General features: G+C 34.4%; 1 pseudogene; it reads right to left on the reverse strand.

Annotated features, from left to right (window-relative positions):
• Nucleotides 1-685: 685 nt before the first annotated feature.
• LOC112654513 (splicing factor 3A subunit 3-like) lies at nt 686-20,552 on the reverse strand (annotated as a pseudogene).
• Between the last annotated feature and the right edge of the window lie 3,877 nt (nt 20,553-24,429).

Consider the following 24,429-nt stretch of genomic DNA (forward strand, 5'->3'; position numbering starts at 1 on the left):
TTTTCCAGAGAGAGCTTTTGATTTTTTTTTTCTTAACAGTGAATGTGTTTAATTGAAAGAAAGAATTAGAAAAGCATCCAGAAAAAAGTGTGAGATGAAAAGGACAAAGAGCAAAAAAAGACCTCAATTGCTAAAGGGCTTCTCTATACCATACAAAGTTTTGTTTAGCAAGACCTTACCTAACAATAGTATGACAGACATTTTTATCAGAGCTTTACAAATATTAACCCATCTAATGTTTATAATAATCTTGTGATGTATGCACGGATTTCACCAAGGTGTGAAAGGAACGCGAAAGGGAATACATAATTTTATACGTGGTGCTTTATCAGCATGAGTCCACATACCAAAAATACTAAATCTATATGTAATTTGTCCAGCTCCTTGCTTGATTAGTTGACTACAAATAGACTCTGATAGAATTTCCCAATGAAGCTGAGGTATAAAACATAACCTACTTTTTAAAACTTTTTTTGAATTTTCTGACAGAATCTTTTCATGTGAAACAAAGATAGAACACATCTCAACTCTACAATCTGCCAGTATGTCTTGTTTTTTACAAGATGTGTGCTAGACCGTAAGACTAAGTAGCAGAGTCTTTGAGAACATTTGGTTGGGAGAAATAGAAGAAGCAGATTTTAGGTAAGCCTGGGCAAGCCCCAAAGCTGAGATACGTCCTTGAACACTAGAGCTGTCCTCGTCTCTTCAGGTCCTCACAGATCTTCTTATTCACAACACTCCCACTGGAGTCTTCATATTCTTCCTCAGTGTCAGGCTGCCACCATTCTGATGCCTTCCGTAGTTTCAGGTTGGCCCACAGGGAACAGAACCTTCAACCCGTGTCACATTGGCAAAGTGGGCAGTGTTTGGGATGACCAAACCCTTCGTGCCATGGGCACGGCCACTCAACACAGTGCCCCTGGAAGGTATGTATAGACCTTGGTAGGTATAATTTCCACAAATCTCACAGTTGTAGCTTAGATTATGAAGCTTATACCTATGCAGTAGGGAATGGGTTTGCCATCCCAGACAAGGGTCAGGTTTTGGGGGTTATCCATGATCTCATCCTCTTCATCTTCACCTTCACTCTCACTGATCTGCTTCAGCTTCTACTTCTCTACTTTTCTACTTCTTGCTTTTCCCCTGTCCTGGCCTGTTTGTGATGTACGTTTTCTGAGCTTGCTCTTGTAGGATCCCACTACACTTCAGGCCTAAAGCGAAGAGTACAGATTTCAATCTGTCCAGACCAAGGGCCAACTCCTCCATAGAAGAGAATGCAGACAGGTCAAGATGGGCTCCAGCATGGATCAGGACACGGCTTGTCTGTTCTGGCCACCCAGGAAAGATACCATTCTCTCACTTCTCAAACTCATTATGGATCTTTACAAAAAGTTCAATCTGATCTTGGAGCAGCCTCGCTCGATCTGTGTGATCTCAGAGGTAGTCAAGCATCATCTCCAGGTATCTCTTGTATTTGGCATTCATCCCTTCTGTAGAAATGTTAAATAACTGCTCAACGATGGATAGGTGTGTGATATAATCCAGCTTCTCCTGAGACCTTCAGGTTAATGTATTTAGGGTTGACAGTCATGGACATGGAGGTAATGACCATAATCTCTTTATCTGTTAACTTCACCAAGTTCCATGTCTCTTCGCTTGGATTCTCTCAAACCTTCAGAAGCTCCTCAAACTCCACTGACATTAGCGCAGAGATCTCATTTGGGTCTTTCTGGTAGAATTCCTTTATTTGCTTGAGTATGTTATAAAATTCAGCAAATTTGTTGGGTCTTGAAATGGCATTGAGTTCCTCATTTTTTTTTTTATTTTGTATATATGTTTTATTGGAGTTTGATTTGCCAAAGTATAGTATAACACCTAGTGCTCATCCCATCAAGTGCCTCCCTCAGTGCCCTTCACCCAGTCACCCCATCCCCCCACCCACATCCCCTTCCACTACCCTTTGTTCATTTCTCAGAGTTAGGAGTCTCTCACAGTTTGTCTTCCTCTCTAATTTTTCCCACTCATTCTCCTTCCTTTTCTTTATAATCCTTTTCACTATTTCTTATATTCCCTGTATGAGTAAAACCATATGATGTTTGGAGAAAGAAATGGAGAAAATGGCATGAGAGATAGGAATGTTTGAGGGGACTTTACATGTGATTCTTTTGTATCTCTTCAAATTCCCCTCCACAGACGACTTGGATTACACTACTGAGAAACTTGATGAGGAAAGCACTAGCATTAAAAATTCTACCTACTGAAGACTAGAAATAAGGCAAAAGATGCTACCATTGATATTCACTCCTTGATTTTTTTAGCATTGATACTAAATGCTATTTTGAGACTATTGAGACTCCAAGAGTCCAAATGGTAGTTTATAATTGCCAGAGATAAATTAGATCTCAGGTTTAAAAAACAGATTTGTGGCTGTGATTAAAGGATGCTCAGGTGTCAATAACTAAAATAATTAGATAATGCACTTAGGGATCACTTAATTTATACAGCTGAAACTGGATGTCTTTCAAATAGAGATAGTTTTAATTGCCACGAAAATTAATGGTCCATCCTCCAATTTCTCAACATGACTAAGGTCACAGATTCATCATCACCTCTTAAGGGAAAGTTATACAATCTCCAGAAAAGATTTTCCAATCACACTACAAATATACATACCACAAGTCTCAGTCCTAACCTTTCCTCTATGGACCAAAGACTCTTTAATTGAGTAACAGGGCTCTAGAGAAAGAGAAATAAACCAATCTTAGAATTTTTGGACATTACTCTGTACTGATAATGTTTTCTCAAACACAGAGTGCCATTCAGTCTGCTGGGTAGGCTTAGGGATCATGGGAATCAGTTAGGAAATATAATTTATCCCAAGAATGTCTTACAGTGATCTCAGTGCATACAAATTCATCTTACATATATATCTACGGTCACTGAATGCAGGTTTAGACCAGATATACTTAGAAACTGTCAGAATCATCCAATTTGATACCTGAATGTTTGGAGGAGATTTATTTTTGGAGGAAAGGCCAAGTACATGGGCCAAGTGTCAGGGAGTTCCAACTCCATAGCAAACTTTAAAACAAAAGCAATATTGCAGGACAATACTGAAGGACAAAGTTTAGTGCAACTACTAAAAAGCTAAAAGAAAAAAATCTAAAAGATTCTTAACATAGCACCTTTTAAGTTGCTTATTTGGGTTTCACAGAACACAATTTGTGTGTGTGTGTGTGTGTGTGTGTGTGTGTGTGTATACACTCTGCTCTAAGAAAAAAGGTTTTTTTTAATTTTAAAATGATAAAAAATGTTTTTAGAACACTTCATGTAAAATGGAATACATAAACATTTTATTTTAAAACTCCTTTTAGGATTCTCTTTCCAAGAAGCTAAAGAATAAATTATCAAGATTTCAAAACTATAAATATATTCCCAAGAAAGAGTTTTAGTAAGAAAGTAGCATAAAGATAATATATAAAGATGGTACAACACAGAATGGTTTAGAGGTTAGAATTTAATATAAAATCTTAGGATTCCAGACAGAAAATAATTTTGTTTAAAGTGAAGTATGTATGTTTTTAATATAAAGATATGAATAAAAGACATTTAAAAAGGCATGTCTATTATCCTTATAGGAAGAGAGTAAGTAAAATTTAGTGGAGGAAGTAGATGTAATTTAAAAACCTTTGGTTAAATAACAAATATCACATATAATAAACAAAACGTTTAAAGCAAATTTAAAGTGGTTCTAGCATTCTCATCGTCTATAGCATGCACAGAGAATAATTTGGAAAGATATTTTTAGAATAGAAAAAAAATGTTACTCATTATTCTGCAGGAACACTATCACTCATGGATAAAATCTAAGATAAGCAATAGATACAAGTAATCACTATGTGAAATACCCTAAGAAATTTGTTATTCCTATCTTTCAGTCATAAGTTTACCATATACACCCAAGGGACAATACTTTCATGGAGTTCTTTTTTTCCTTCTGTGCCCTGTAATAACATTCCCTTATTTATGTCATGGCTGTGCTAAGGTGTTATGTGTTGTCAAATTTCCATATCATTGAGTAAATATTTCAGTTTGGAATTTGTTATCTGCTGTGATGCTTTGTTAAGAGCTAGAACATCTGGGGTATGCCCTTTGTATCAATTTATTTCTTTATATTATTGGATATACATCTGTTATACCCACTTTTCATGGGATAAATGGTTTTCCCTCAGAATTCATTAAAGTCCTAACCTCCAGTACCTCAAAATATGGCCAACATATTGGTCTTTAAAGTCTTAACATAGATATTCATGTTAAAATGAGGTCATTAGGTTGGGGCCTAATCACTGACATTATATAAAGAGGAAATTTGGATACTGACAAGCACACAGAAGGGTATCATGTGAAGAGAAAGATGTCAATTGAGATGAAGCTTCTAGAAGCCAAGAATAGTCAAAAGATTGCCAGTGATCTATAAGAAACTAAAGGAGGCACATAAAATAGATTATATCTCACAGTTCTCAGAAAGAACTAATCCTGACTATACCTTGATCTCAGACTTCTAGCCTCCAGGACAGTGAGAAAACAGATTTCTCTTGTTTTGGACACCCAGGTTCTTTTTTTTTATTTTAATTTTTTTATTGGAGTTCAATTTGCCAACATATAGCATAACATCCAGTGCTCATCCCACCAAGTGCCCCCCTCAGTGCCCATCACCCAGTCACCCCAACCCCCACCCACCTCCCCTTCCACTACCCCTTGTTCGTTTCCCAGAGTTAAGTGTCTCTCATGTTTTGTGACCCTCACTGATATTTTCACTCATTTTCTCTCCTTCCCCTTTATTCCCTTTCACTAATTTTTATATTCCCCAAATGAATGAGACCATATAATGTTTGTCCTTTTCCGATTGACTTACTTCACTCAGCATAATACCCTGCAGTTCCACCCATGTTGAAGCAAATGGTGGGTATTTGTCATTTCGCTGCATCTGTATCTTTGGGGTAAATTTCCAGCAGTGCAATTGCTGGGTTGTAGGGCGGGTCTATTTTTAACTCTTTGAGGAACCTCCACACAGTTTTCCAGAGTGGCTGCACCAGTTCACATTCCCACCAACAGTGCAAGAGGGTTCCCCTTTCTCCACATCCTCTCCAACATTTGTGGTTTCCTGTCTTGTTAATTTTCCCCATTCTCACTGGTGTGAGGTGGTATCTCATTGTGGCTTTGAATTGTATTTCCCTGATGGCCAGTGATGCAGAGCATTTTCTCATTTTCTCTTTAAAAGATTGAGTTCTCATTTTATTCATTAGATTCTAGACAGACTGGTAAAATTTCTCTAAAAGCATAAAATGGAAGAAGGAGTTCCAGAATTGCAAGTAGACAAAAGAATATAAAGCAAAAGAAAAATATAGAAAAAAAATGAAGATTAACATTAAGTGCCTTGTAGAGTTAGAGTAGAAAATGTCTAAGTTGTATGGAATAAAGGTGTGCTATGATAGGGAAGCATGAATCATGATGTTGGAACCAGAATAGCTCTGCATGCTTTACTTATTCAAGTTAAAACCATGTAATGAAGAACTACCAAGTTTCAAGAGCTGGAAACATTCAAGGAAGACATGGGGCATTTAGTATAAACTTCAAAAAGTACCTGACTTGGGAGTAAAATAAAAAGGCCTTAGAATAAAACATATTCTACTTGGTCAAAATAACATAACATGAAACATAACATGCAAATAAAATAAAATCCGCTTATAAACAAACTTTGAAAGAGTAAAGCTTATCCATAAATTAAAAAAAAATCACTTAACAAAAGTCAATACTCTAAAGAAAGACAATAAATTTCAAGCTGATCAATATAAGCCTATGCATACCATTTATTAATTTGAATACAAAGATACAAAGCACATTACTTAGGATGCTGAGATTGTGAGACTGTAAAAAAAAAATAATACTAACGTATATCCTAAATTAAAAGGGTAGAAAAAGTTATGCCATGCAGACACTGATTATACAAAATCAAGAATGTCTATGTTAATATACTTCAAATAGAATTCATAATGAAGAATGTTACAATGCACATAAAAGGATATTTCATAACAACAAAGGTATCAATTAAGTTAATAAAAGTATTATACAGCACCAAATATATATACTTTTAATAAAAGGGTTTGAAAATACAAGAAGCTACAACTGAAAGAGAAATAGAAAAATGCAAAATATATTCAGAGCTTCTATAATTCTCTCTTAGATACTGACAGTGTTTAGTACACAAAAAGGCTATAAAAGACATTAACATGACCTTATTGACATGGACTCAGCAGTAGCAGAATAAACATTCCTTTTAATTTCACAAGTGAATTGACCATGATAGGCCAGATGCTCTTTCATAAAATATATAATGATTAAATTCTTTATAGATTATCCTCTGAGCAAAAGAGATCCTATTAAAAATCCATAAGAAATAGTATCTGAAAAATACCTAAATTTTGTAAATTAACATACTCTTAAAAGCTAATGGACCAAAGGAAAAAATACAAGTGAAATTAGAAAATATTTTAAATTGAATGATAAGGAAGACACAACATCTTAATTTTGGGGGGATGTATGGGATCCCTGGGAGGCGCAGTGGTTTGGCGCCTGCCTTTGGCCCAGGGCGCGATCCTGGAGACCCGGGATCGAATCCCACATCGGGCTTCCGGTGCATGGAGCCTGCTTCTCCCTCTGCCTGTGTCTCTGCCTCTCTCTCTCTCTCTCTCTATCTCTGTGTGACTATCATAAATTAAAAAAAAAAAATTGGGGGGGGATGTGTGTAATGATACGAAAGGAAAGGAAAGTCGTATCTTTAAATGTTATAATGGAGAAAAGAAAAATATAAAGTATATGATTCCCCCTTAAGAAATACGAAAATCACAGAGAATTAAATGACAAATAAGTAATAATAAATAAAACAGACAATGATAAGACAAAAACAAAAAAAAAATCAATGAAACAAAAATTTGTGTTTAAAACATCAGTGATTTGGTAAACATTTAATTAGACTATAAAAGAAAAATAGATAATGCAAATTACTAAAATTAAAAGGGAAAGAGATCATTACAGAGTCAACAGAGAGTAAAAGAATGAAAAGGAACATTATTTTTTCTTAATCATGATAAGTGTACTCTTTTTTTTTAATTTAATTAATTAATTTATTTATCCATGAGAGACACAGAGAGAGAGAGAGGCACAGGCAGAAGGAGAAGCAGGCTCCATGCAGGGAGCCCCACATGGGACTCGATCCCGGGTCTCCAGGATCATGCCCTGGGCTGCCCTGAGAAGTATACTCTTTAATCCCTATCCCCTATTTCCCACCAGATCCCCCCACCAACCTCCCCTCTGGTAACCATCAGTTTGTTCTCTATAGTTAAGAGTCTGTTCCTTGGTTTGTCTCTCTCTTCTTTCTACTTTGCCCATTTTTTGTTGTTGTTTTTTAAATTCCACATATGAGTGGAATCATATGGTCTTTGTCTTTCTCTTATTTTGGTTAGCATTGTTCTCTAGCTCTATGCACATTTTTGGAAATGGCAAGATTTCATTTTTTTTCCTATGGCTGAATGATATTCCGTTGTACACACGTACCACATCTTTATCCACTTATCCTTTGATGGTCACTTGAGCTGCTTCCATAATTTGGCTATTATAAATAATGATGCCATAAAATGGGGATGCATGTATCTCTTTGAATAACTATTTTTGTATTTTTTGGGAAAATAGCCAATAGTACAAATTACTCAGTCATAGGGGAGTTCTATTTTTAACTTTTTGAAAAACTTCCATCCTGTTTTCAAAAGTGGCTGCACCAATTTGTATTCCCACCAATGGTTCAAGAGTGTTCCTTTGTCTCCACATCTCCACCAACACTTGCTGTTTCTTGTGTTGTTTTTTTTTTTTTTTCAGTCATTCTGACAGGTGTAAGGTGATAAGTCACTATAGCTTTGATTTGCATTTCCCCGATGATCAGTGTTGTTGAGCATCTTTTCATGTGTCTGATGGCCATCTGTATGTCTTCTTTGGAGCAATGTCTGTTCATGTCTTCTGCCTATTTTTATTTTATTTCAATTAATTGACCTATGGTGAATTATCAGTTTCAGAGGTGGAGTCTAGTGATTCTTCAATTGCATGTTAGACCCAGTGCTCATTACATCAAATGTCCACCATCTAATTACCCCTTCCCCTCCCACCTACCCTCCAGCAACCCTCAGCTTGTTTCCCATAGTTATGAGTCTCTTATAGTTTGTCTTGCTCTCTGATTTCATCTTATTTTATTTTTCCCTCCCTTCCCTTATGACAATCTATTTTGTTTCTTAAATTCCACATATGAGTGAAATCATATATTATCTTTCTCTGACTGACTTATTTTGGTTAGCATAGTCCCTCTAATTCCATCTACATTGTTGAAACTGGTAAGATTTCATTTTTTTAGTGGCTGATTAGTATTGTCTAAATTCTGTGCACTTTTAATTGGGCTATTTATTTTTTTAGGCATTGACTTGTATCAGTTCTTTGTATATCTTGGATACTAACCCTTTACCAGATATGTCACTTGCAAATATCTTCTCCCATTCCACAGGTTGACTTTTAGTTTTGTTGACTGTTTCCTTCACTGTGTAGAGGCTTTTATTTTGATGTAGTCCCAATAGTTTATTTTTGCCTTTTTCCTCTTACCTCTGGAGACATATTAATAAGTTGTTACAGCCAAAGTTAAAGAGGCTGCTGCCTGTTTTCTTCTTTAGGACTTTGATGGCTTCCTGTCTCACATTAAGTCTTTAACCCATTTTGAGTTTATTTTTGTCAACGGTGAAAGAAAGTTGGTCCAGTTTCATACTTTTGCATGTTTCAACACGATTTGTTGAAAACATTGTCTTTTTCCGTTGGATATGTTTTCTTGCTTTGTCGAGGATTAGTTAACCATATGGGTCCATTTCTGGGGTTTCTGTTATATCCCACTGATCTATGTGTCTTATTTTTATGGCAGTACCATAATGTTTTATTACCATTTTTTAAATATAACTTGAAATCTGGAATTGTGATGCCTCCAGTTTTGTTTTTCTTTCTTTTTTTTTTTTAAGATTTATTTATTTATTTGGGAGAGGGGAGGCAGAGACAGAGAGAGAGAGAAAGAATCTCAAGAAGACTCCTCGATAAACAGACAACCAGACGTGGGATTTGATCCCATGCTCCTGAGATCATGAACTGAGCTGAAATCAAGAGTCATGTGTTTAACCAGCTGAGCCACCCAGGCACCTGTCTTTTTTTGTTGTTGTTGTTTGTTTTGTTTTGTTTTGTTTTCAAAATTGCTTTAACTATTCAAGGTCTTTTGTGCACACATACAATTTGAAGATTGTTCTAGTTCTGTGAAAAATACTTTCAGTATTTTGATAAGGATTGCATTATATCTATAGATTGCTTTGGGTAGTATAGGCATTTTAAAGATATCTGTTCTTCCAACCTATGAGCATGGAATGTCTTTCAATTTCTTTGCATCATCTTGATTTCTTTCATCAGTGTTTTAATATTTTCAGAAGATGAAAGGAACATTACAAAACAAATGTTTGCCAGGGACTAACAGCTTCAATAAAGTGGGTGTTTATTTTGAAATACAGAAAATATTCAAACTGACATAAGAAGTAGAAATATGAAAAGCCATGATTAAAGATATTGAAGTGTTTTTAAGCAAACAAAAGAAAGCTTGTGTTAGATTATAAAAGAAAACTTCTTTTATGTGGGAGGATTATGGAATGATCATTTAAGAAAGTAACCATAATGATGAGGAGGGGGAAAAAGGCAGTAAGTGTAAAAGTCCCTAAGTAGAAAAAAATCTTTCTTGACTTTGAGCAATTGAAAGAACATCAGTGATTTTGGATCACAATGACTAAGAGGCTCTAAGAAGTAGGAAGTGATTTCTAGAGGTCGATAGGTATTATAATACTCATAGATTAAAAAATGCATTTAATAAGCTGCTATGTGTCTTTAATAAATTATTTAATACAAGTTATAAATAGAATATCAAAGTATAATAATATGGACCTTCATGTCTTTTTTCTTTTCTTTTTTTTAAGATTTTATTTATTTATTCCTGAGAAAACCAGAGACAGAGGCAGAGGCACAGGCAGAGGGAGAAGTAGGCTACCTGGGATGAGCACCATGTGGAACTCGATCCCAGGACCCCAGGATCACACCCTGAGCAGAAGACAGATGCTCAACCACTAAGCTTCCCAGGCGTCCCTTCATGTGTTTTTTCAAAAGTCATCTTCTCATTAAATGCCATTCCTGTTGCTATCCTATATGATGATATTTTATTCCCTCAAATCCTGAAGTTTGAAACCTCCTATATTCATCCTTCTTAGCCAATTTGTTTTTCTCCTTTATATATTAATATTTTTTTCTTATCTTTCTTCACTACTGAAATACAAACCTCATGAAGACAGTTTTTTAGGACTTCTTCATTTGCTTTGTATTCTCAGTACTTAGAGACGTTGCTAGCACATAATAAGCTCTCAATATTTTTTTTAATGAATGAATGATTAACAGCCAAAACAGTGAATGATCAGGAAATTCAAATGCAAAATTTGTGAATGTCATTCCCAAAAAAAGCATACATGACTTCTTTTCAACAGAAAGAAAGAAGAATGCAGACCATCCATGAAATGAAAATCTATTTCTCCATGGGCTGTTATGCATGAAAATTTAATAATGACCAGTGCATCTTCAACAATTTTAAGCAAGAAGAATATATTTCACGCATCTCTTCCCAAGGCATCTGAATGGGATAAACTGCTTCATTGCAGGTGCATAGAGATCATGGTCACTTCTTTAGTACCAATCCCAATAGTGCACATTATTCAATGCCAATATGAATGGAGGTCAGATTTCTGTAGGTAAGTCATTCTACTTTGAACACTTGTGATGCACATAAGTAACACTGTCAAGAACATGTCAAGCCCATACAACAAAAGAATGGAAGAAGGCATGTAAATTTGAAAATGAGAACAACCATCCCCCTCTTCACCTTTGGCTGACATAATGTCTTGTGACCTATATAACCAAAGACACATAGGATGTCACTAAGTTTATTATCTATCCACCTGAAGTATGTAATCTTGACAGTTAGACAACTGTGTATCAAAATCTGCTACATCGAAAGGCGAATGAAGTCTAAAGTACATGCTAGTGTGTTTAATGCCTGTGTATACAAATAATTATCACACTAGCAATATTGATAAATATAAAACATTGGAGTCAGATGGATCCTGACTTAAATATCAGTGTTATCACTTCCTACTTTCCAAGATTTCCTAATTTACTAAATATATCTAAATTGTGTTCCCTGATAGCCCAAATCCCACAATTCCAATAAGATATTTATGAACAGTGATATAATGTATATACGATGTCAACAGAGCTTATTATCATCATATGCTAATTGGTTCTTCTCTATTAGGCATCCGTATTCCAGGCACTGAATTGAAAGAAGATACTTGAAAATGCTTTCTCAGGAAATGACATGGTAAACATTTCCCGTGTGTTAGAGCCCCCAGCACGACTGCAATCATAACATAAAATGCTTAAATATTGATTTTAGGATAATACAACATTTAAAAAGTACCAAGGATGATTTCTATTTTTAAGGTTTATTTATTTATTAAAGAAAGAGAGAGAGAGAGGGAGAGAGAACATGGGGAGGGGAAAAGGGAGAAGGACAGGGAAATTAAAGCAGACTGCACGGAGTGCAGAGCCCAGTGAGGGGCTTGATCTCATGACCCTGAGATCAGGACCTGAGCTGAAATTAGGAGTTGGATGCTGAACCAACTGTGCCACTCAGGCACCTCAAGGATGATCTTATTAATAGGGTTGGGTCACAAGTTCTTTTTATCCTAATGCTTTTGCATTGAAGCACTTGATAACTACAGTGATCCAAAATTATTCCAAATGGGGTACTATTAACAAAGCAATCACCTTAAATATCTCTTGTCTATGCTACTCACGAAGAAGGAAGAATGACTTTTCTATATTTCTGACAAAAACTCTGTTCTTAACTAAAAGTCATTTTATGTCATGTGTTTCCTATAAAAGCTCATGCCATTTTTCAGAAAACAAAAAAAAAAGCTGCTTAGGCCTGTCCCAAAAGTTGTAGCTTGTCTATGTGAGATGATGACTAATTTGTTATTTAGAAAATAATCCCAGAAACAAATGCACCGATTGCTTTTAGGTAACATCCGCCCACCAAAATTACCACCTTTGGAGATGTAAAATTTTAGGTTAATAAATAGCTATCTGTATTGTAAAGTACATGTATTTCAATAAGAATACTGTAGTATTTTAAATTTTGCTTTATATGTAAATAAAAGATAAACACTCATATGAGTGAAGAAAACTCTTTTTACCTATAATTAAAGCCAAGGCTATAATAGGCAATTAGACCTCACTCTGCAAATGTACTTCTGAATCATAAAGATATATTTTATATGGAGTATCATTTGTAATGAGAATTGTGGTAATTACCTCATATTTTTTCCATCTTATATAAATGATCTTAGAGTAATTATCTAATAGAACTCTTTTCTTCCTGGGAGGCATTTGCCAAAATGTTATTTCTATAGGTAAATGTAGCATTTCAGAAGAGTATAGAATAAATCATAGAGGATGATAGAGCAAATTGAAGATTTAGGGGACTACAATAAATAAACCACAGATGCTATTATAACGTTTCATACATCATTGTATTATTTACTCATTCATTAAATACATATTTTGGCAAGGTAGGCATTCACTACTGTCAGAGATGCATAAAAATATAACCACTTTTATTTTAAAGGGAGGAAAAATCTCCAATAAATATAACCCATTTTCCTCAGAGAATAATATACTTACGTTAAGTAATTTCAAAAAATAAATGGAATAAAATACTGTAACAAGGGGACTGAAAATATTCTTTAAAGTATTTTAACATTTAAAACATGAATTTCCACAATTTTCTACCAGTGTGGAATGAAACTTCAGTTGGTTTTTCCACTTGTGTGATTCTCAAGGTTAGAGGTATTTTTTCCAGTGGATTTCAGTAATTAGATTTTATTCATTAGAGTCTTTTGTTAGTTAACATGAACATGTTTTTATTCTCTTTTTAGAATTTTTGGCAGCTTACTTTAGTAGGACTACTCATCATGACAAAAGCATAAATGTCAGCTCTGCAGCTTGTTGCTACGGTTAGCTTCAACAAGAATGTCAGAAGAAGTGACAAGGCATAAAGTGATTCAGAGTGATGACATTCCTGTTGATAATAGATTGGCTTCCATTGCTGCAGCAGCTTTAATCTCTGAAACCTCTCATTTCTTAAAAAAAAAAAAAAAAAAAAAAAAAAAAAAGAAAAGAAAAAAAAAAAGGAGAGACAGAGAACTCCATTACTCAGTAGTGGGAAATTTCAATCTTTCTACCAAACGTTGTCAGAATTATCTTCAGATGATTTAAAAGGTCACACTCACTTTATTTGTTGGATTATTTTTTGCAGTGTAAGTATGAACAGAGATCAACTATCATGTATAGATTTGGGAACCATGCCATCATTTATTTCTGAATATAATCTGTAGTGTGTAAATAGTAACTATTCATGAGTAGTATGGCATTCTGAACCAAAATGTCATGGAGACAGAAGAGGAACATTTTTTTTGAATATGCCGCGGACTATTTAGACATCATAGTGTTGGCTTTCTTGTGCATGGTGAGAACAACTCAGCACTACCCATTTGCATATAACATCTCTTCATTGATTTTTATGATAAAGTTTAAAAGAAGATAAAGATTGTCACTTAAATTTGTAGAAATTTCCTTTTCAAGTTTATCTACATAATCTTAATTTAATCAATTTAAATTAAAAAACTTAATATTGACTAGTTCTTTCAAATTCTAAAATTAGAGTCATTCTTTGTAACCTATTATGCTTAAAATAGTTTTCCATGGATTTAGCAATTAAAGAATTACTTAAGCCTCTAATAAAGTATGTTTCATAGCTGGTTCTACTATATTTTACATGTTTTGACATTTACATATCTGTATTATGTTTATGAGAGTTTAGAACATGATTTAGAGATATAAAAATCTAAGAAATACTTACAGTAAGTGGACTGTAATATGTCAAGTAGATCAATATATCAATACTATATCAACAGAAGAAATGAGATTTAAAACCTAAAATTACTTGAAACTACATGGAAATACCTATCCTAGTAAATAAGACAGAGTCTGTGCTTCTAGGACTTACTGTTAATAGATAGCAAATATTACTCTGATCTTAAGATAAACTCTTAATGATTATGACACTCAAAAATAAGATGAAACTCAGGAACTGGAAAACCATATTACATAACTTATTTATATTAGTCTATCTCTTTATCTTTGTACTCAGTCTTAGATGAATATCTATCATACAAAGGTGATCTCATCTATTCCCTAAGAACAAAAAACCCAAACTCTCATTAGGCAACATATGCAAACCAGTGTGATGTCCAAACTCTCCCCATAAGGTCTAAATTTGGTAGTTGAACTCCACACATTGAGAGAAGGACAAAAATAAAATTTTGGCTAATATACAACTCATAGAAGTATACCTAGAAAAAAAAAATACATATTTTATTTATTTGTTCATGAGAGACACAGAGAAAAAGAGAGGCAGAGACACAGGCAGAGGGAGAAGCAAGCTCCTCACAGGGAGCCCAATGCAGTACTCAATCCAGGATGGGATCACACCCTGAGCCAAAGGCAGATTCTCAACCACTGAGCTACCCAGGTGTCCCTATAGTTTACATATTTGTGCTAGCCAGGAGACTGCAGTTGGCATTTACTAGACTTTATCTACCACTTTGCACATAGCCAGCATGTAAGCTTGTCTAGTTTTTTTGCCTGGTAAGTTGACTCAAACCTCCATTTTGAAAGATCTGAGGCTTCAGTGATCCTTGATTTATCGAGCTGCTGTGTATTCCCTCTAAACTCGGTCATGGAAGTACTAAGAGGTATTCCAGTGAGTTCTACAGGTTCCAAATATTCCACCAAATATTTCACTGTGGGCTAATTTTGTAGCAGAAAACTAACACTGTAGATCAATTTTATGGTTCAGTGGATTAAAGGTCACTTTATTCATGATGTCAGTTCAAGTCTCATAGTCAGGCTATATCACAGTCATATGTTCAGTTTCTCTCTGGACTGAGGAAAAACACAAGAGATGCCTTTCAAACAAAGAATAATTTTCACTAATGAAGTGCATTATTTGGCTGCAAAATCTTCAGAATCTGTGCTAAAAAATATTGTAGTGGAACGAACCAAAGATCCATGAGCCATCCTTTATATGATTGGCAGTGAGACCACCATTGTAACTGTTGCCTTATGAGGCATAATTTTCAGGAAACTTTTATTTCAGTTGAACTTCCTACAGAGCCTTACTTTTTTCTTTGACTCCACTCAAAAACTTTCAGCTAAAGGAGTTAGTGGATAATGAGTTGGAGTAGGAAGCCCATTGTGGTTTATGTTGCCTCTAAAATCTGAAGAGACCGAAGATGAAATTTTCCACTTTCTCAGTGTTAGGCAGTACAAAATGGTCTTTCAATTTAGAGGGCGTTTCCCTACACATTCAAAACTGGTGGGCCCCTAGAAACTTTGATAATTTTCATTTTGTTTGTCTTTTACCCCTAGCATGCATCAGTTTCACTAGAGTATCTGATTAGTAGCTACTTTCTGCTTACCAGATCCCGTCATTTTGATTTACCAAGAGGGGAACACCGTGACTTTTGCAGAATATTCAGATAACTGATTTCCCTATGACTCTTTTAAGACAGACAGCATGAGAGTTGATACAGCCCTGAGATAAGACAGGCCAAGGTACTTACTGTTATTCCTCCCCATGACAGTGAAGTGCTTCTCCTCATCCCTACTAATTGCTTTGGAAAAAAACCATAATTTGCACTGCTTTACAGGGAATGAATTGTGAGTTGATCTAGTAAAAGTACAATATGTGAAGCAGCAACTAGGTTTAAGTTTTAAGTAACAAGCAATCGATGTGGTTTATGCACCAGCCAAACATGTCAGTCAAGTGGAAAATTTGAGAAAATCACCACTTTTTTTTATCTTGTGTGTCTTAGGTATTGATGCTAATTTCTGAAATTCCTCCAGGAGTAAAGTGTTGCTTATAGTTTCTTAAAAAAGAGAAATTTGGAGATCTTCTACTTAACTCTTTCCTTTCTTTCACAGCATCTTCATTTTCAGGGAGCCAAATGCAGGCATTCTGGGGTTTACAAAATAGATCTATTCAAATCATATAATTTCCTTGTGAGAATTACTGTACTACAGAACCTGGACAAAGCTTCTGTAGTACTTATCATTCAGTGTTCACGAATATTCACTCGCACCAATGATGCCCACATAGTATTTCTGATACTTAGGCATTAGAATCTACCCAGTGTTAGCATCAATTTATTCCTGATAATTTTAGGTCACCAGAGTGGCTATTCTGATATATAGCTCCAGGTCTCTCTGTGGGATGCTTGGAGGAAGATCTACTGGATATATGTGTGGTGGTGTGGTGGTTCTTGACTAGAGGTGGGTCAGTTACTGGTTTGATGTAGGAACTAGTTTAGCAACTATGACTTCCTATTACGGGAATTCAAATCAAGCATCCATGCACAATCCACATTTTATTTTAATAAAGTCTTATTTCAAAATAAGATTTTATTTTACTGCCATCTACTCATTTTTAAAGGTGTTGAGGGCCATTAACAGTTACAGATTTTTGGATGTCAAACCAAAAATTACCATCCCATCCATGCTTCTGATTAAGTCATTTTACCTACATTGTCTCTGATATTTAATCACAGTGACCTGACCTCTGTCACTCCAGAATGCCACTATTACAGTTGAAGAGGGACCCTCATTTCAAAAGTGAGATTTCCTTTTCTTATTCACAATCTAAGGAGCTTTCCGTGAATGCTCGTGCTCCTATCACTAATACATTTTTCAATGTCTTGGAGAAAGGACTATCCTCAGAGTCCCTTCTGTCAATACCTATTGGTGGAAGGTAGGTGAGCTTTACATAATAAATCCAACACATGATTTGTGCCTTCACATTTTTTTTCTCCACAATAAACCAAGTGAGCTCAGGAATCTTAACATAATTTGATGTAGATAATGAGACTGTTAAACCTAGGCTACATGTATCGAATCAAGCAAAGTGCTAAGGCTACTTCCAGCTGCCAAAAATAGTACATTAAAGCCCTAAATATGATGAGCTGTCTGCATATAGATAATTTCAGCCAAATTCATCCTTATCCTCCAGCTTAATACTCCTCAATTCATTCCCATATAAACTCATAAGATGCTTGCTGTTAAAACTTGCAAGATCTTTCAATTCCTTGGGTGTGTAAGCCATGTTTTTCTGCTCAAGGTTTTATAATCCTCCTCTTGGGATCAGACTTACTTTATGGGCTTGGAGTCCAAAAGAGATGAATGATTTGTGTTTTCAAAGGTCTTCAATTCATCTAAATCTACATTAATATCCTCAAACCAAGTCTGAGCTACTTCATCTTACTCTACTAATGCCACAACCTTGGCTTAAGAAATTTGGCAAGCTTACATATTAAACTTGATTTATGACTTCAGCATTGACTACAATCGTAGTGGGCCTGATGCTCAGATATTCTCCTAGTCTATTCCAGAAGCTATAAGAAAATGCCATAGATTGGATCAATTGGGAAATAAATAAAAGAAATTTATTTCTCACAGTTTTGAGAGATGGAAGTCTAAGTTTAGAGGGCCAGCATGGTCAATGAGGGCCCTCTTTAGATCAGTCTTTTGGTCATATTCTATTGTGGCAGAAGGAATGAAGTACCTCTCTAGGGCATTAATCGCATGCATGAGGGCTCTAACCTCATAAGCTAATAACACCCAAGAGGTTTCATCTCCTAATAGCATCACTTTGGATATTAATTTTTTAATACATGGATTTTGGTAAGAAACAAATAGCCTATTAGCAGATATAGATGTCCTGAACTTATAGAGAATAAGATATTGTCTTAATATCTCCACAAAGTCCTCTGTGTCTCTGTTCATTCTTTTAGCTGAGAAGTCAAAGCCCTGAGCTTATCATTTTATTTCTTCAAGCTCTCCAATGTCTTCAGAAACAGCCAGACCATTCTATAAAATTGTAGCCACAATTTGTACTATACAGTTATATGCAGCTGATATTGAGATTGACTTGATGTCCCTAATTCTCACTTTACATTTACATGTAAAAGTTCAATAAAATGTGTATCCTTTTCTTCTATTGTTTTTTGTCAGATTAATCCTCAGTCCCAGCCAAAGATCCTTAAAAGGATATTGGAAAATTTCTCACTTCCCTACAGGGGCTTATGTAATTAAGTGTAGGGCAAAAACATTCCTTCTAATACACAGTAGTTTAGCAAAGGACTGACATACGTAGTTTTTTTTTATTTTGTTAAAATATTTAGTTAGTTTAGAGAGGGAGAGAGAGTGCTGGAACGAGGAGCAGAGAGAAAAGAAAAGAGATACCTATGCAGACTGAGCACAAACTCCAATGCAGGGCTCCATCTCACAATTCTGAGACATGAACTGAGCCAAAACCAAGAGTTGGATGTTCAATGAACTTTGCCACCCATGCACCCCAGACACATCTGGCTTTAAAGAAAAATATCAGAAAATATTTTTATGGATTAAAAATAACTTGGCACTTAAATATTTTTTTTTGTAAATTGGGGTAAAAGAAAAATAACGATAATTTTAAAAATGTTTAAATTGTAAATTTGTATTAAATTCTACAAAATAAACATTAAGCTAAGGCTTCACTCAAATTTTGTTTTTAACCTTTGAGTCATTCTATTTATGATAAGAAATTTTGTCCATTAGTTAATTTCACAGAAATCTTTTTTTTAATTTCACAGAAATCTTATTTTAACTATAACTAATGTCAACCTTTGAAAATTTTTTTTTCTGTTAAAATAAGTGTAGTATTACACTTCTAACCAAGATGGAGTAACATCCATTGTTGACTTATTTTTATTTTGGGACTATAACAATAATAACCATACAAGTAAATACTGCTTTTTTTATATTTATTTGGACTTAATAGAATAATTTCCATATTCATTCATATTGTATTCTATCATTCCTGCTTGTTGTCAAAAATATCAGGACATATTTATATGAACTTTGGACATAAATTACCTCAAAAACCAAGACACTAATTATTTATTTGAATTCTCTTCTCATTTCCAATTTATACATTGCTATGCCTTTTTCCATTTATAGTTTATGTGCTTCTGATTATAGAATAAGTCAGTGAAGTAAAAACTTCTATTTGTGTTTCTGAAATTTATCTTATACATAAAATGAAGGTCAATGCAAATTTAACAAAAAAGCTCTGAGTATCTTTTAGGTTAAAATTTTTGCTTTTGTCTCTTCACCAAAAAAAACATGCTTTAAAATAAGATGTAATGAATTACTTGCTAAAATGGATAGGGTATTATCGAGAAAAATAGTTATCTATTAAACTTAAAAGTGCACAGTCTAACCCACATAAGGCTAAAATTCACATGGAAAATATATATCTAGGCAATTGTGCCAAGTCTCATGAATAGAAGCAAAACATGTTTTTTTTTTTTTAAACAGAAGCACATGGTGCCATTTATTTATAGACAAATATAAGAAAAACATTCTTATGATATAATGTTCTCTATATAAAATAGGTTTAATATTTTATTTTATTAAGTAAGAAGCTCTTTGTTCTAATTTGTTACAAAAGTTTTTGTATCCAATTGATGCAAAATTTAGTATCGTGATTATACTGTAGCAGCTTCCCACTTCAGAAAATTTATTCTGTTGTGTTTAGTTATATTTATTTTCAGAAGTAGTTGCAGAAAAATTATTAAATGTATGTATGGACCCCCATGATATTTTATACTGAGAGAAAGACTATTATTTGAACATGTTTTTTTCATGATGCATGAATTTACGAGAATAAAATCTGTGGCTGAGCAAATGTAGGCATAAGAATTGTATGTAAAAAAAGAAGAGCTCCATAAACAATTTAGATGCACATGTGTTAACTGGCATTTTGAAACTGAGAAACCAAACCTAAATGCCTAATAAAGAGTAGACAGTGTAGAAATAAGCTGAACCACACAATAGAAGTCTGTAAGATTAAAGAAATTTCTGGGCCTAAATCCATTTGAAGGCAGGTGTACAGGTGTTATCTCGAACCATGATTTCCATGACTTATGGCTGAAATCCTGCCAATAAAACAATTACAGCCTCTTCCCTTACCTGCTACAGTTCTGAAGTTTCACTCTCTGCAGGTCTTGCAACCAGAAATACATTGGGTAAAGGGTATTGAAACTCAGGGAAGACTGGAGTGCTGTGTAAAAAAACACAAAGATTATGTGAAAGTCTATGATCAATTGCCCCAATTTCTTTCACTTGGCTATCAGGAAACACAGAATCAGTCTTTTACCTGGTTTCCTCATACTCTAGCTTCATCTCTACCTCTACCACTACCAGCAAAAAAGATGAAAATCCCTCTCTGGTCCAATATACTGACTACTGGGACTCCCCAAACTAAACAGCTGAATGTCTGCCCAGCATGTTAATGTATTAAGCTCTCTAGTCACTAAGTCCCACCTATGCTCACAAATCTTCAGCACCTTTGATTGTCTCACTCTTAAATATGAAAGAAAAAGTAAACCAGTTATTGAAGAAATCAAGCAAACCAGTTATTTGAAGAAATCCTGATGTGAAAAACAAAATATGCATCAATTAGCCAACAAACAAAAACTAAAACTAAAAATTAAAAAAAAAACTAAAAGGAAACAAAAAATTCAATATAGTACACATAGTAGGAAAAACATCCCATGAAAATCTGACAACTGACATCCTAAAAAGGATAAGTAAAAGAAGATATTACTTTCATAAAAACAGAACAGTGTGCTATAAAAATGAAGATTTAGAGAGTTTAAAAAGATTTCAAGGTATACTTTTCAGAAAGCAGAGCACAGAAGAATATAGTTAGAAAATAAAACAGAAAAAGATAACAATTTGGGATCCCTGGGTGGCGCAGCAGTTTGGCGCCTGCCTTTGGCCCAGGGCACAATCCTGAAGACCCAGGATCAAATCCCACGTCGGGCTCCTGGTACATGGAGCCTGCTTCTCCCTCTGCCTGTGTCTCTGCCTCTCTCTCTCTCTCTGTGACTATCATAAATAAATAAAAATTTATAAAAAAAAAATTTTAATAAAAATTAAAAAAAAGAAAAAGATAACAATTTTAGAAAATTCACTATTTAAAAAATCCAGAATTTTAGACTAGAGGAAATGGAGGGTGGAAATGGTCAAAGAACTAATATAAGAATATTTTTCAGAACTGAAGGTCATAGGTATGCAGATAGAAAAACCTGGACAAAAAAATAGATTAAAAAAAGGTCCACACTAACAAATATCGTAGCCTCCTGTTTTTGTTTTTCAAAAACACAAATTAAAAATTCTAAAACCTTTTGATAAGGGGTTTGTAGGGGAAGGGTTCACACAGAAAGGATCAAGAGTGACATAGGATCTATCAATAGTAGTCCTAGAGGTCTAGGGAACCTTTGTAATTCACAGAGAAAATGCTTTCAGATCTAGAACCAACAAATGTTTTGTATCCAACAAATTATCATTTGAGAGGGAAAGGAAATCAGAAACATTTCAGAAGGACTTCCTCAAAATATATACTTTCCTAATTATTGTTAGTAACTACATCAAATAAAACAAATGGCATAAACAAGACGGGACATGGGAGGAGAAAAAGAGAAGTTGACCTTGAAAGAGAAGGATGGGAATTCCCAAGGGCAAGTGAAGGTCTGGATTAAAGTGGAAAGTAGATTTCAAGTACAAATCATGACGACAGTAGGAGGATTGAAATGCACAGATATATGCTGATTAAGAAAAACCCATAAATTATTCTGTGCTTGTTAATTGATTTAAGTGTATTTACAATTTCATTTTAGAATTTGAGTTTGAATTTGGTTCATATGTAAAATGTAAGAATCCATTTTAAGATATAGAATAACCTGAATTCCTGGTAAAAATAACATTGCAGTTGTAAGAAAATACACTGTACACTTCAGTTTTGGAAAAAAAAACATATAATTTCAGTATTTCTAAACATAAAATATTACATAAACTAAAATTATATGTTGATAATAAGGAAATGCTGGAAAGAAGAGAACGTTGATATACATTTTTTGTTGGGCCGCTAGAGAGGACACCTATTATAAGAGAGCTAAATCCTCTAATTTTGTGATAAAAAGTAAATTGGTAGTATCTTAAGCTTTTAAACAAACAAAAACAATTAGAAACGTGTCATCATTAAAAGTATATAAGAAAATAGCAGAATAAACTAATCAACAAGTTTAAAATAACCTTCTCTAAAGCAAAAATTGAGGGGAGGTGATCCTTGGGAAACAGAATAGTAGCTTCTATTCTGAGTCCTGAAAAAATAATTGACTTCTAAAAATTCTGTGTATACAGGGATCCCTGGGTGGCGCAGTGGTTTAGCTCCTGCCTTTGGCCCAGGGCGCGATCCTGGAGACCCGGGATCGAATCCCATGTCGGGCTCCCGGTGCATGGAGCCTGCTTCTCCTTCTGCCTGTGTCTCTGCCTCTCTCTCTCTCTGTGTGACTATCATAAATAAATTTAAAAAAAAAATTAAAAAAATTAAAAAATAAAAATTATGTGTATACAGCAGTCACAAAATTTAAATTAAATTAAATATACTGTTATATAAATGAGTGTATATCATGGCCTTAAACCACCAATGTAAACACTTCTGAAAAACAACCACAAAATCACATGGCAAAATGAGGAAATCTCTTGTGACATTCAGGGGATTATATATTTTACTTAAGCTTATTTGCCACACTTATTTCATACATTTCTTTTTATGTTAGAACTTTATGTCATGATGTATTTTTGTAATTTTTTTAATACTTTTTATTATATAACCCTGTTCCCTTGTCAAAAGTAAGTTATTTATAGACATGGAATCACCCATTTTGGTCAGATCAAATTCTGAAGATGCACAAAAGACAATTTTAAGGATCTTTGGGTGTAAAGTTAAGGAAAAAGAAGTAGTTTTGTTTGATTTAATGAATGTTTAGTGAAAGACTTTCTCCTAATTATATTTGCTTATTGAAAACAACATGATCAGTTCTGAGATTCTCCATACATCTTGATTAAAAATAACGAAAATACTTCTCCAATCTTCATGGGAAGTGGGAGAGAGAAAAAAAAAATCTACCAATTCTGGGAAATTATGCTAGAGGTGTAAAATTAAAATAATATCCATGTTTTCGATTCATTATTATCTATTGAGCACCTACCATGAGAGTTTTAGAAACTGCTCTGGTCGAAGAAGAGATGCAGATTTTTAAGTCATGATCTCTGCCATCAAACACTGTAGGCATTTTAATGGTGTTAAGAATTCAAAAGTAATTAAGACATCTGATGGTGTTGGTAGAAAGCAAATGAAGCTTTGTAAAGAAGGGAAGTGAAAATGAGAAATATCTTATGAGAATGGTTCACGTTTGAGCTTGTGGTTAGCAAATGAAGATTTCCCAAGAGGAAATACAACATCCTGAAAAAAGATGAATTGCATATGCATGTCATTTATTATGTTTGTAAAGGGAGATATTTAACAGAAGAGCTTGTTTTATCTTAGCCTGACCATGTTTTTATCAAACATACTGTGTTTTACTTGTTTGCATCATGGCATGTGAATGCGTGACAGCAAGTGTCTGTGTAGACGTAAATGTGTGTGTGTGTGAATGCTGCTCAAGCTGTTTTTTCTATTTTCTTTGAAGTCATGGAGAACTTTGATCTCTTCCTCTGCTATTTTTTCGTGTGTGCAACTTTTGTCATATGCTCTTCATCCACATTTCCTTTATCGCTGCCTTATCTGTCTCTTCTAATAGCAATCACAGTTTTTCTCCCGTTTTTTAAAAAGTCCAGCGAGGCCAAGCAATTCACCCCTATTGGATCATCTCAGTCCTACCTACAAGATATGATGGGATTGGAGGAAACAAAGACTCGAAATGGGATTACTTGTTTAAAACAGCCTCTAAAAAATTCTTACTATAATCTCCTTTGCAGAAGCACTTTTCAGTTCAGATTTTCTCATTTAGGGAGAGAGTTTGATTCAAAACTGAAATGTACCAGGGCAAAATTTCTTGGTAGTGTTGATCGGTGATTATGGCTTCTCTCTCCTTTAATAACAGTCTCATTTTCATTAAGAAATTGGTTTGGAGAAAATTAGAGCCACGTGTTAATCTGCTTCCTACATTTCATCTGCCCATTTTTTGTTCTTTTAACTCT

This window comes from Canis lupus, chromosome 15, assembly GCF_003254725.2.
Source record: "Canis lupus dingo isolate Sandy chromosome 15, ASM325472v2, whole genome shotgun sequence".
NCBI lineage: Eukaryota > Metazoa > Chordata > Mammalia > Carnivora > Canidae > Canis > Canis lupus.